This window comes from Megalops cyprinoides, chromosome 2, assembly GCF_013368585.1.
Source record: "Megalops cyprinoides isolate fMegCyp1 chromosome 2, fMegCyp1.pri, whole genome shotgun sequence".
Classification (NCBI taxonomy): domain Eukaryota; kingdom Metazoa; phylum Chordata; class Actinopteri; order Elopiformes; family Megalopidae; genus Megalops; species Megalops cyprinoides.
In genome coordinates, this window is record NC_050584.1 from 27,122,163 (window position 1) to 27,137,652 (window position 15,490).

The following is a 15,490-nucleotide window of genomic DNA, read 5'->3' on the forward strand; positions in this document are numbered from 1 at the left end:
TTCTACACCACTACTCTAGAGCACACAGTAACATGCCAAGTACATACAAACATAATCAAACCTGACATGCACACGCACTCTAATATAGCACAGTAAAAACAGTCATGCATGCATGCTGTAAATACCACCCACTTATATCTCATCCCAAACGCCTCTCACGGACAGACTGCATTCACAATCACACACACAAACACACACAGTGGGAGTCATGACCATGGTGTCACTGAACATAATTGAACACAAAAAGTGTCACTGAGAATACAAATGCAGCTGAATAAAATTCCAAAACAGAAAGTAGTAAATATTGTGGGACGTGCTCTGCAACAACTACACACAGTTACGAGGCGTGTGCACTGAACTGAAGCATTTTCCAACACCAGAAATGCTATGCATGAATGGTTTTACAGCCTCCACTCCAACAGTGCTGAAGGCCTATTTCATTCAGAACAGCATGCAATGCAACTGAAAGTTAATGAGAAACCATTCACATCTCTGACATCAATCAATCAGATTTCATTTGTTATAATTTCTTTTTACATACATTGTCACAAAATGGTGAACATACTGTTTCATGAATCATATAGGAATCAAGAGACCAGAAAAACAAATCAAGGCAAAATTAAACTCAGACCTCAGGAAAAAGTGTTCAAATGACTCCTGGAGAACAGCAAGATGTTATCATTTGAATGGGATGAACAGTCGATTTGAAATGTTTCCTCATCACTTGTCTTGTGTGGAGAGCTGGTTGACCTCTGTCGCAGTGATATTTTTATCAGCCATCTAGCCTGTGTGCTCTGCTGGGACTTCACTCTCTGTTACAGCAGCTCTCTGTCCCACTTAAATTCATTTGACCTGGTGCTCCGGTGACCTCACCGGTCACCTGTGACTGGGCTTTAATCAGGCCCTGTGTGACACATGACATTGCAGTGGTGTTTTAGGAAGACAGCAAAGGGTTTGGGACCACAAACTAAAAGGAGTGACCACCTACTAAACAAAGGATTAAATACAGCAAAAGGGGACTGCACCCTAATAAATGTTGTAAAATGTGAACACTATTTAATGTAGAAAACTATGACTGCCATAAACTTATATTTATGTAGTCTGTTTCAATCAATCATAAAAGTCACAGCCCTACATGTGTGTACAATCAACAAAATCCATTGTACTTGGCTGCTAATTTGTCAATGTTTTGTTTATTATGTTAAATATACATGCATAATCTTTTTCAGTAAAGCAAGCTGAATCAATAATCAGTAGAAAAGTTATTGATCTGTCAAATTCCCACTGTAACTTTCCCTGAAAATCTATATGCACCCATCCCCCAACACGATACTTACTGTATCTGAAGTCTCTGATGGGTTTTAACAATTTATTTTATTATAACCGGATAGGTCAATTTGAAACCCAGTTAGCTTTTGCAGTGACCAACTGTGGAATGAGGGTTGGCAAGGAATGCATAGGATTCCAGTTAGTTTTTAGACAATTAATATGTGTGTGTGTGTGTGTGTGTGTGTCTGTGTGTGTGTCTGCGTGTGTGTGTGTGTGTGTGTGTGTGTATCTGTCTGTCTGTCTGTCTTTCTGTCTGCTTACCTCACATCCACCAACACTTTAGCTGATCCTAGCTGATCTAGTTCTGTCTAGAACTGATTGGAGTTCTGTCCGTGGCTTTGATTGTAACTTTTCAGTGCTGCAATTTTTTTCTAACAATGTTGACCAAAGAGTATAACTTTTTTAGTATGCACATGTGGTGGAAAGTAGTTATATGCTGAAATGAAAAGCAAACAGAAATAAACTGAAACCTGGAAGTGAAAAATATATAATTACATCTGGATGACAGGAGAATATTAGATTTAACAAATACAGAAATTTGTTTCCATCTGTGAAGCTTAACATATTGAGAGGAAAGTTTTGGGCTCAGTGTGGGCTGTTTGAACATTTGCCAATCTATGAGTTCAGTCCCTTTTCAGTGATTTGGGGGGTCAAATATTACTAAAGCTCGGAGTGAAAGGCTACCGCACAGTCCACAGGCTACGGTACACCCCTGAAGTTAATCCATACATATGACATATGACATTCTCTTCTTGTTTTGAATTAAACTGTGTTAACAAGTTGTCTGCGCTTTGATTCCAAGATACATACATTCTTGTTCGTTGTCACAGTTCAGGCTATCGGGTTTTCATTCTCTAGTTTTGTGTTTCAATATATTACACTGGATGCATTTACCGTTGTACTTCATAAAGTCTATCCGTGTTCGTCGGGCGGAGCGCTTGAGGTTCGCCATGTCATTGCACCACATATCCAGCAGAGAGCAGCATCCTAGCAGCAACGGAACGTTAAGGCAACATCCAAATTCACAAATTGAAATTTATTTTCTCCTGCAAAATAACATGGCTAGTCGGTCGAAGAATATATATATATTTTTTCATAAATTTTTATTAATCAATAATTAATATCTCCTGGTTCCAATTAGCACGGCTAATTTATCTAAGAACACCACGAAGGAAAGAATTTTCTACTCATTGCAAACTTTGAGTAATTTGAGACAGTATGGCTTTTCAGCTTTTCAGAATTGCTTAAATGTCTGCACTGCGCGGGAGCCTGTCTGCTCTGTTCAGTAATGTAAGGTTCTTAAAAGTGGATGCATCACTTCAAAAACAATCACATTACGCCAGCAGCGATCAATACTTAAGTCGTTTCCTGTTCTGCGCGCCCAAGGGTAATGTGCCAGCGCTGCCTTCCGTCTCTGCTCCCTGTGTCTGTCACTGTCTACGCGAGTGTGAGGAGCAGCGCACTTCGCTGAATGTCAATGAGGGGGGCACAGCCGCATTTGTCCCTCTCGCCGCTACGGGGCTTTCCGCTTGACGGAGCAACAGAGAGAGGTGAATGATGGCCGAGCGCTTAAAACGCGGAGCGAGTTGGTCCCAGCAGCTGACATCAGGTGACTGTCGCCTGCTGCTAAATCTAGGCCCTTCACCCGAACGGCTCGGATAGCTGCTGCCGCTCCGACACGAATGACGTGGCTGACGCATGACGGAACATGACAGTCCTCACATTCGGAGGCCCACATCATTAGCAGGTTGGTGTTGAGGAAGCCTCTTCGGCCCGTTTCATATTGAACCACAAACTAGTTTTTGCTGACTTAAGGGGGTAATGAAATGAAACTGAAACAGCTGCTGTTCAAAACCTGTGCAAACATGTAATTTGCATAAGATTATAATTTTATTACTCAGACTTAGGTATGAACTACTGCCAGGTGAGACATACAATGTGATTCATTTTAATAGTGTTTTCAGTTTGATTTTTATAAACTTTCCCAAAAGCTCCCATTTATTTTGGCCACTGATACTGCTTTGAAAGTGAAACTTCATGGACCCCAAAAATGGGTGAAGATGTAATGGGTTATCAGCGAGTCAGTGATTTGAATGAATTATAGGGCTGCTGTGGAGATCAGTGTCTTTTGATTCTGTTAGCTCATGCTAGCTCTACCCACTATGGTGCTCTCCCACATCTAAATTCTGGTTTACGCTGTGATTTGTGATGTATGAGGAGCTTTGCAGCTCAGCGCATTAAGTTCTCCCAAAGGCCTTGGATCTGTACCATTCAGTTTACATTCATTCCTAATGGATGGAAATGTCAACTTTAATAGCTTACACCACTTTACACTTAACTCAACAAGGGCCTCTTAGTGCTGTCTGAGACGTGACATTTTTAAATTATACATAGCTTTCCTTTATTCCTTTCTGTGCTGCCAGAAGTACGTCTTGTGACTCAGAGCCAGTGTGGTATGGAATGTGAGCTGGACCAGCTGCCAGTGTGATACATTAGAGTGTGTCTGTATGCAGTGTGTGTGTGTGTGTGTGTGTGTCTGCATAAAATCGCTGAGACGTCTACAGATTTGGCAGTAAAAGGCTGTGGTGCATTTCAGAAAGAAAGTTTAAGGTAACCACCCTAAAAAGATATCAAGTTTCTGGGCCCGTTCTGTTCAAATTTACCACTTACCCCGACACTACATTTATGGTATAATAATGTAATGTAAAGTGATGATAACACTAATACTAACACCATGGTGACAAGCTTTTTCCTCTTCCTCCATTCCATTCCTTGCATTGTGGTGTGTGAGGATCCAAATCCAATGAAATGCAACGGATCATCTCAGTCAACAGCTCACCTAAAATAGATTGGTGAAAGAAACCACCTTTCCACCAGGAAAAGGGGAAACTACTGCTCCGCTGCTTTTGGGCGGAATCCCAGATGCTCCCTGAAAGCTTTTCGCATCCCGCTCAGGTGCCTATTGCGTTATGGGACAATCAAGAAGTGAGGAGCGTTACAGCTGAGAGAGCAGGCGCTGGTGATTCCGCCAGGAAATTGTCAACCACGTTCTCTTCACACCTGTCAAATTCACACACGCCTGACACGGAGCGCATCTGCTCTGGCTCCACCATCCAACCACCTTACCAACGCTATCCTTGTCTCCTCCCTTGCAGGTGTCCTGTTTGGAGATCCACGGGCCCTCATCTCCTTCATCACAGCCGTCATCTGCAGTAGCTGCTGGGAGCCCTGCTCCCGCCTCACTGCAGTGAGGTCCCCGTCGGACTCCTTCACCCGCGGAGTCAGCAGCAGCTGCACCTGCGTTCTCGAGCAGAGGTCATGCCGAGCCTGACCCTTGTTTCCTTGCATTTCCTCTAGTTTTGGGCTAACATGATTATGATTCCTCTTTTCTCCAGGCATATCCTGAGCGGGGTTGGACGTGCAGGCCTGTGTTTGCACTTGATGAGGATGAGGGAATATTAGAGTAGCTGTGTTCTTGTGTGTGTGTGTGTGTGTGTGTGTTTATTTTTTCCACTGAAAACAACTCTTCTCTAAAAATATTACCATATGTGAGTATGTGTATGAAGACATGTGCAGTACGTGTGTGTGTGTGTGTGTGTGTGCTTGCATCAATATGAGTGTGAATTGTTGGTGTATGCTCACGGTTTCTTCTGAAAACATAGATGGGAGGAGAGAGGTCGATGTGAAGTGAAGCAGCTGACACTTCTGAGTAGTGATTCCCGTTCCACTGTTGCATCAAAGCTCCACTTCACACAGTTGGAGGAGAACCCCTGTTGCTTGCCTTTCTGAATATCTTCGCCCCCCTCCCTCCCTGACCCAGCAGCGAGCAGCAGGGCAGTGATATTCTCCTCATTCATGTGAAGTTTGTGCTCTAGAAGAAGGGTGAAGGTGAGCATTATGTGATATCTTCAGACATCAGCTTAGAGTACCTCAACCTCCTGATTCGGCTTCATGTGACACCTGTTCATTATTGGATGGAGCTTAGAATACTAGACTAGGTACCATGAGGTCATTGGGCAGGAATGGTGTGTTCCTGAGCTTAGTACTTAGTACTTCCTGTGTATCTCCACTGTAAATGTCCTGCAGTGCACACTGGTATGTGGGTGTGGGTGTGTGTCTGTGTGTGTGTGTGTGGGGGGGTGACCCGCTTCAGAAAGGATGGATGTTTCATTATTGGAGCCCTGCTAAGCTATAAAATGACAAAACATTATCAGCGTGCTATATAACAACACCAAAGCCAGTATCTAATATTACATCCTGGCTGGACTCTGAATCTGACAAATGCAATGAGGTAAGTGAATCAAAAGCAGCTCTGTGGCTGTGATCGAGCCTTCCAAGGTTATCGACAGGTCTTTATGCACTTTTTTGTCTATGCATCGATTGGTGCATCGCTGAACCTCAGCAGAGAAGCGGAGTGTGCCCAGAGAGGTGTGAACTCCTGCCGAACAATAAAAGGACTGTTATTGACCTGCTCCTGGCAGTGTGCACTTGAACCCGCGAACACACGGCAGAACGGAAGAATCTGCTCAGAACCAGTCGATAGGAATGTTACAGCAAAGTGAGTGCTGCCGGGGGGAAGTTTCCAGTGGTGTCCTGTGCTGGGTTTCCCATAATTCCCTTCTGCAGGGCACTCTTGTATCAAGGTGCTCAAATCAGGTTTCTGTTTTCCAAGCCTTCTTAATGATGTTTATGGGAAAATGGAAGATTTTCAGGAATTGTTGTTTTTTGTTGTTATTATTATTAGTATTATTATTATCATCATCATCATCATCATTATCATATGCAGCTGTTGTCATATTACCTTGACTCTGGGTGACTTTTCAGGTGGTATTACAGGGGGGAGGGAAGAAATCACTTTCAAAATGTCTTGTGTCTGTGCATACACGTGCAAGAATGCTCTTGGCATATACTGTACCAGCAACCACTGATGTCTGGCAGTGGGTTTAATGTATACGCCTGTGAGTTATCAATGAGCTAGTTTGTTAGCAATGAATGCAGTGATATTGCTATATTTTATTGGGAAGGCATGTATGCCATTCAGCCAAATTAATCAGTTTACAGGTAAAAACCTGCCATACTATTGAATGTGTGCATTTGTGCAGGAGATAACCCTGATTTGTTCATTCTGTACCAGCTAACTGCATCCAAATACACTGAATAAGGATACAACCTTGTAAGGAAACACAATAAATTCCCTATTCTGTCATCACATCATCCCAAATTCTCTTGGGATATTCTTAGCAGCGGTATGACATGTCTGTATAGGTTTAGCTTCATCCTGTTGAGACCATAGCAACATCTGTTCATTATTGTCAGTTGCAGATTAGCTGTACTCCTTCAGCATGCAAAGCATCATGGGAAAACACACACATACACACACACACACACACACACACACACACACACACACACACACACACACACACACACACACACACACACACACACACACACACACAGTGTCACGTAGCCTGCAGGTTTTGGCCAAAACTCAGAGCCATGATTGCTTGCACTTTGACATCTCTTTGACATTTCTTCTCTGTTACACTATTCAAGTAATTTGCCCACATGAGAGGAAAAAGAATTCAAAAGAAGAATTAGCACATTTTTAAAAAGCCATCCATTCTCTGTATCTGTTCAAAGCCAAGCACAGTGGGTTCTCCCCCTGTCAGAGCAAGCACAAGGCCACACCACAGATAGACAATTAAACCAGTTATTTCAGTTTTAATATCACTGAATAAATCATTTTCAAATGACAGTAAATTAGTATTTTGTCAGGTGTTTGATTTGCTTTCAATGGACTTTCAGTTTCCAAATTCAAATGATCTGTGGTTAAAAAAAACTGCATCATGTAAATGACAAAGTGAGAAATCATGCTGTCACTTGGAAATTGAAACTGGAAGCAAATTGTGGGGGGGGGGGGGGGGGGGGGGGTTGACGTTTATAATTACTGCGAGGCTGCTGATTAATGTAACTCATTAAAAACACTGACCACATCTCCTACTTTCATGTTGTTTTGGAGAGCAGTGGTGTCCTTTAAAAGGAGAAGGTCAGGTTGACCTTGTCACACATTTTGATTAAAAACATTAACTGAAACATCACAGGCTGACCCCAGGTGTTGCCAGATTGGACTGTTGTTGGAGGATTTTCAAGTGAATGTAGGGAAAAAATGAATTGAGGAATATATATTTTTAATTGGCAATACTAAAATCTGGTCAAATAAATAGCCTCTGGTGTATCTTTGTGCCAGTGAAGAGTGCTGCAGCTGTGTATGGGTAGAAGATGACCATATCCAAAAATGCAACTCACCAACAAATTTAACAAATTAACGTCTAGCTCATATAGTGAAATTAGACCAAAATCTTTGAGAAATCACCTGGTATTTTGTGGAAGATTCAGTTAGTTTATATACAGCATAATGATCGATTAAGTAATCAATAGGTGTTTAATAGAAGATCGTTTTAAAATCAGCAAATATATCATTCTACTGTGTCAAATATATGTGATTGTATCTTTTTGGATGGGAGGAGCAATAAAAAATTTGTTAAATCATCTTGAAATGCGGAATTATCACAGAGACCTGGCAACCCTCTCAGACTTCAAAATGAGGATCATGCCACCGCTCCATTGGCTGCTCATCTACACCTTCATCTATTTTGGATAGCAGGATGTGTGGGATTATGCACAGTGAAGAATTTGTGATTTCTAGACCGTGAGCTCATGATTACACTGTTCCTGCAGTTAGTCTCAGATAATGTAATAATGTTGCTGTATTTCAGTCTTCCAATCTAATATGTTTGTGCAGACACCCAGGAGTCCTGTCCCTGATGTAGTAAACATAAAAGACAATGCAACACTTCTCTCTTCCCCCTACATGTTTTGTATTTATCTCACATTTCTGAGAAAATATACTATGAAATGATGCTGACAAAAGATGCTATCAATTAAATGAAACCTGGTGCTACTTTAGTTTTTTTTTTTTTTTTTAATATATATAAATCCAGAAACCCTTATCAATTGCATAGAGATAGGGTATCATGTTTCTGTGGTTTATGAGGGTGTCAGCAAGCATATAAGAATGTTTTAGGGCTTGCTTTGGAAATGTTAGGAACCAAGGAAGACATTTTGCTGGATGTAAAAAGAAAATATGTGTAAATGAATGCTGTATTTATGGCATTAACCACTGCAGTGTCCAACTAAACACACGGCGTTCTTATGCTAAAAGTGTTTGGCTTATTTTATTCATTTTCCTTTGATATCATTAGGTAGCTCTCTGATCATTCCGTAAAGAACTGAGTCGCCCTTCAAGTGGAAAAAAGTAGCAGTTTGAATTGCTTTCACGCGTGAGGCTATGCTGTGAGCATTGTACCTCTGAAAGGCTGTCTGCTAAGCTAATGGGCGGTAGAATGGTAGCGGGGGCATGTGAACCTCGTACAAGTCACCGTAGCCTTTAATGCTTTTAGGTCTGTCATATTTCCCCTTTATCATCATGCTGCAGCATGTCAGAGCGCTACGGAGGGGAAAATCAGACTGGCAGTAAGCATTCCGCCACAGTGCTGCACGAACTCGAAACACAACAGCGGTTAAGCGGCTGTGCTGAGAGGAAAACAAACAGCTCGGTACTGAAGGATTTTTAACGCCTTTGATCAAAGAAAATTCGTCATATCGATATTGAAATCTGCTTTGGCTCAGGTGAAACTAATCGCGCCGCTGACCTATGCTTATACTAACATACAGCTAGATGCACTGATGGAAAAAAAAACAAACAAACAGCATGAGTAGGAGTTACGGCGTGGTAAGGCACAGGGATTGTAACCCAAGGGTTGGCGGTTCAGTGTCATGGTAATGTACTGCTGTCATAGCCTTGAGTAAAGCACTTAGACCAAATCGCTTCTGTAGACATCCAGTTGTATAAACTTTATTATAAGCTCATTTATTATAAGCTCAGAGCATATTACACAGTTAAGCAACAATGCAATGTGTCATGGGTCTGGATTTCTACAGTCTAATGTTATAAATGTATAAGGATGTGCTGTCGGTGAATTCCGCTTCTAGTTCATATATTTATGTTACATACCAGAAGGGAGTGTACACCTGGTAAAGCTGGCTTTGATGTCAGTATCATCTCCATGCAGTATATATGTGTGAATCTTAACTCTCGCCTTGGCATATTAATGAACCCTAAGACCCACTGCTTTTTCTTCTGTTTGAGACATTGTGAATTCATGCCAGAATCTTGCTGCTGTAATTTGGCAGAGTGCTATCAAGGATTCAAAGACACAAACTTACTGTATTAGTATGACAGGAGGTACCCATCGTTGCCAAAGGGTTTTTGGCCGTGAACGGATAAGATCTCTGAACCCTTAATCAGAGAGAAACATTTTGCCATGAATAGTAAGGAACAACACCAAATAAAATCACATACTTTTTGAACAATATTATACAATCCAATACATAAACAAAAACAACAATGAAAAATATGAAGAAGTAAAATAAATGAAGAACTCTGGAAATCTTTGGACTTTGGAAGAGCTTTTGTCCCTTACCTGGCCACACTTAAAGGTCAGCTGGAAATACACCTATGTTTTGACTTCTCCTAGCTCACAGTGGCTATATAGTTTGTTTCCTACTTTTTTTCAATATGGTGGCTTGCCTCACTGGAAAAGTTTTGCAGGCAAAGCGCAGACCTTGTACTTTGTTAAGGTCTGTACTTTGCCTGCAAAACGTTTCTATGGTAAAACTGGGACAGCAATGTGGTGTAGTGGTGAGAAGCAAGACTCATAACTGAAAGGTTGCTGTTTCGATTCCCCACTAGAGTAGTGCTATTGTACCCTTGGGCAAGGTACTTAACTCACAATTGCCTCAGTAGACATCCATCTGAGGAAGTCGCTCTGGATAGGAACGTCTGCTGAATGACAATAATGTAATGTAAAATATTATGCCAGGGTACAGTCCCTGTTCAGAGCCCCATAGTATTCTCATATATTGGTATTGTTTATTTTGTCTTACAATGTTACATTACTATATTATTATGGTAAATGATGTAATATGTTATGATATATTTAGTTTTGTCGATTATTTCAATTTGTAGCTTGCAGTTTTAGTATTCAGGCTGATGTTTGAGGCATATTTGTTTCAGTGGGCTTCTTTCTGGTCTTTTTTCCACGGTTAGCAGTAAAGGTATGTGCCCTAGTTCAGCTCAGCATGCACTGTTTGGGGAGTTTCTGTCACATTGTAAAATATTTTTACAGAGTTCCAAATAGTAGTTTTAATTTTTGTCACATTTTTTATGGCTGGGGTTTAGGAATGTGTCCCACATTCCACTGTCATACAGAAGTATTGACTGGAAAATACTGTCAAATATTTTTAGCCAAGTCTTTCTGTATTATAGTCTATTTGCCATGATTTTTTTTCCTTTATGCATTTATGGCCATTTCAAAGTCCCTTGATGCAGTGAAGGTTATACCCAGGTATGAATAACTGGTGGTCTGTTGTTAAGTGAAGCCTCCTGGAGTGAGGTTGTAAGGGGTTCTTTGTGATCTGGCTTTTTTTCTGACAAATCGTCTCTCTGGTCTTGTTCAGATTTCCTGCCAGTGCCCAAGTACGACAGTATTACTCCAGTGGTGTCAGGTTTTTCCGCGGGTCCTGCTCAGAGAGGGACAGCCTCGGCACAGAGAAGCAATTTATTTTCTTTGTTGTAAGTGAGTCCTGAGACAGCAGACTGCTTTAACACTCCAGCCAATTCACTGATATAGATGTTGAAATGTGTTGAGCTGTTGGGCTAAGACTGAAACCCTTTCTCACTGTATGCTCCTGAGCAGAGAACTGTTTTCTTGTGCTTCTGAGAATATGTTCTTAGAAATTTTATGTTTATGTCTGTCTCTCTCTCTTTACAAAACTGCCATTTTCTCCCTCCAGAACATGCTCTGTGAAGCGCTCCTCTCTTTGTTGTGGTATTCAGGAACAACAGCTTCTATTCTGTCACGTCACTTGAGGGCTGTTAAGTCTTCTGGGGTAAACCAAAGTGAAGCTCCTCTTTCTCTCCATCATTCCTCTCCCCCTTTTTGTCTTTCTCTCTTTCCCTCTCTCTCCTTCTCTATCCCCCTCCCTTTTTCTCCATCGCTCTCTCTGTCTCTCCCACTCTATAGCCCATATCTCTTTCTTGCCTCTTTTCTCTCTCCTTCCCTCTCCTTCCTCCTCTCACACTCTCTCACCATCTCTCCCCCTTTCTTTTTATCTCTCTTTCTCTCCCCCTCTACCCCCCTCTCTTATGCTCTTTCTCAATCTCTCTCCCTCTTTCATTTTCTCTCTTTCTCCCTCTACAGCCTTTCTCCCCCTCTCAGCTCTTTTCTCCCTCTCCTCCTCTTTACTCCATTTCTCTCCCTCTCTCACATTTTTTCACCTCCTCTACACCCTTTCTTTCCCTCTCTCACCTCTTTGCTCTCCCTCCCCCTTCCTTCTCTCACTCTTTCTCCATCTCTCTCCCCTCTTTCCCTTTCTCACACTCTTCCTGTCTCCTCCTTTATCTTCAGTCTCTCCCTCTTTTTCCATCCGTCTCGTCCACTGTTTTTCCATTTCTCACTTTTGCTCTCCCCCCTACACCCCTTTCTCCCTTTTCTCACCTCTTTGCTCTCTCTCCTTCCTCCGCTCACTCTCTCCCTCTACACCCTCTCTCTTGCTCTCTCACCTCTTTACTCTCTCTCCTTTCTCCTCACTCTCTGTCTCTCTGCCCCTTTCTCTCCCTCTTCCTTGTTCGTGAGAGATCAGCAGCCTGCACTCTCAGGCTGATTTAATGGTGGGATTTCAAACACCAGCAGCTTTTCGGCGCGGAGACCCAACGTCTTAAAGGGAACTTTAAACGAAAGTGACTTTGAGCAGCTGAGCGCGACGTGTCCTCCCACCAGCGTGCTCCTTGTGTACGACTCTCTGCCTTCTCGTGCACCATGGTTACACTGATAGACCTGGCAGTACCTCAGCAGTGCTCACACCACAGATTATTCAGTAATATTGAAACTAAACAGGGCATAAACAGATGTTTGCTGCTTGACAAATCAAGGAAACAGAGAAACACCAATCTTCTTATTTTTAATCACAGAGAATAAGGGCACCAGATATGCCGCCTGTGTTCCGTTGCCATTTCAATTTCATGCTAAATCAGCTGACAAGTAAATGAATAAATCAACCAGACTTCAAAGCACAGAATCTGAAACCCCCTGGAATGCCCCTCTTTTTTTCCAGGTGTAATGGTAGTTTGTAGGGAGGCTCGCAAATGAGTCTCAGTGCACCAACTGCAGTGTGACAGAGGAACCCTTGCTGACATACTCACCCCTGTCCCTCTCTCCCCCAGTGGAACAAAGGCAGTTCCGCCACCTTGGGCTGTTGGTCACTGCCACCCTGACAGGGCAGGGTATGAACCAAGGCCATGGCTCCCAGCTTGTACTCGGAAGAGCTGCCTTGTCTGTCTGAGCCATCCAGAAGCCCCAATAGTTCATCTGGTAGGAGTTAGCACAGAGAGATTAACATTATGTGGTGGTGGTGTTGGTGGTGTGTGTGTGCGTGTGTGTGTGTGTGTGTGTGTGTGTTTGAGGGGGGGGGGGTTATCTCTTTGTACTAGCAAGTAATCAACACCAACAGAGTGTAGCTGATTTCACACATCAGCAGTTTACACTGTGTAAGTGTGACTTACTGTATCTTCCAGATCAGTATTTAACTATAAGTGGGGCTGAGACTTTTGCTGACAGCGGGTTCAAGGACAATGCAGCCATCACTGTTCCAGCAGTGTGATATCGTGGTGTGAGGTCATGAGCCGCCCATCACAGTCTACTGAAATATATAGGGTCATGTAGGGAACAAACTACAGCTAAGGGACATGATCGCAACCCTTGGGAAGCTACTAACAGCTCTCTGATACTCCAAACACAAATGGGAATTTGCGATCCAAGAGTCAGCAGCTTGTACCGCCCAAATGTAGATTCTCACAGGTCAGTGGATGGTGATAATGTAATGTAATGGTGATGATGTAACAGCTCTCAGCAGTCAGCAACTAACACTGCAGCAGTGCTTCTACTTTTGTGGAAGAAGACCCATCCTGCCCTATTCTGGATGTGGTGTGTTGCGTTTCACTGTCTGTTTTGGGGTCACCCTTGTGATCCAGAGGCCTCTGTGACCCCACGCTGAACTGTGGGAGTCTGCTCACCTCCAAGCATCTCTGTGTTCTTTTTATTGCAGGTGTGTCTCCTGCACTCCATCAGCTGGACTCTGAATAATAGGGGGCGGATGAGTGATGAGATTTGCAGAGTTTTAAAGGTTTTAAAACGCAGGAGAGGAGTTTTCAGAGCACCCATCCCGCTGTGTTACTTATGTTACTCCACCCACATAAAGCTCCCATCGTAGTATCACCTCCTCAGCTCCTGCTCCTTCCTGCAGGTGCGCCTCCTCCAGTTAGCCAGCTGTCATCCCTGCCCTGGACTGCAAGTCATAGATCTCAGTAATCACACCTACATGAAAATCCATGACTCCATTGCACTCCATTTTCCACAGACACTTTTCCTGTTACAAATCATACCATCTAGGTAGTCTTAGCGTGAAAGTGTTTTTTTTTTCCATTTTCCTGAAGGCATTCCAAAATCAGTTGTTTGGTTTTGCCCATGTGAGGATTTGAAGGTGAGGGCTGTTTGGACAGGCTGCATAAAGCAGAAGAAAGTGCACATAAAGGTATTGCTAACACAACCTCTGCATCAGAACTGTGCTAGCAATTTAAGCACAGCTGAGTGTAAATGAATGTTCATTATTGCACTCCCTTGCAGCTGGTACATGTTTTTTCTGTCAAGGCAACATTTTGCTTTTCACATGGGTAGTCACATGGGCGTGCATATTATGTTCTGTGCATATTAATCATTTCCTATTGTTTTGCTCATATTAATTCTGCATTTAATATGAACGTCTGTCAAGCATTGACAGACTCAGCATTGACATCCTGTAGCAGGCAGCAGATATGTTCTCATTTGGGGGTCAAAATTAGGCCTACATGGTGTTTTCCCCCAGCTCGACACTGTTGTACCTGGCATAGCACCGTGATTATCTTAATAGGTGCTTTTTATAATCCTCTTTGCTAAGAACTATATATTTGATTAAATATGTAAATATGAAAGATCCTTCTAGTCTAGCTTGTAACTCCTCCTTCTTGCTCTTTTCTTTGCATGGTAATAAAAGATGTTAAAATAACAATTTAATATTTTTAACTTTGGTCTCTGTGGTAACAAGCTGTAAGCCATTTAATTATTGCACATTCAGTTGCATAATATTACAGTTGCATACAGTTGCATAGTCATTAATGAAAGGTACATATTAACTGCAGGAAGACAAAAAAAACTTTTTGTCAATCTGTCCTCACTTTGAGATTTGGTGCCAGTCTGCTTTATAGCAATTACAAATTTATGAAGCATGTCTGAGCTTTATGTAACAGAGAGAAACGTATTTCCAGTTCCGTTGCACAGTCTTTCTCCTCATTCAGTTCAAATTGAACAGTAAAGCGGTTCGGCGAATGCCAAAAATAGGTATGAAAAAGTTAGTCATTTTCCATCTCAAACCGACAGACGTTGTTCTCTCTCCCATCTCCTGCCTGAGAGGTGGGATATCTCATCTCGCAAGCAATTTGTGTCGGTGTAATTCATAGGAGAATCTACTGTTGAATTCCACCTGCTCCGCTCGTCAGGGGGAAGAAGCGAAGGCAGTATGACAGACTACCTCAGACGCAGACACCGCCATTTCCTGCAGCTTCACAGACACGCGGCGTGTTCGGTTTCGCCTGCCACGCCAATGGTGCAATCGGCAAAAATAAGGACACGGAGACTGAAGTTGTTTTTGCGAAGGAGAAGCCTTCACTTGCTCTCCAAAGAACTGTTCATGTTTGTTTTGTATTGTATTTAATTGTTCAGTGTGTCTCTAATAAGGATTTTTGTGTTCCAGTTTCCCACTTGAGCCCAGTCAATAACTGGGCTCATTTCAATCAATTGCTTTGCAAAATAGGTTAAATTGGTAAATGTTTAATTGTCAGTTGTGTATGTTGCCTGTTTAGCAGCCAATTGGTCAGCGAGCTGCCCCTGCCTAATTGAAGGCATGTTAAATACCTGTGTGGCTGGAGAGCATAAGTGTTTTTTTA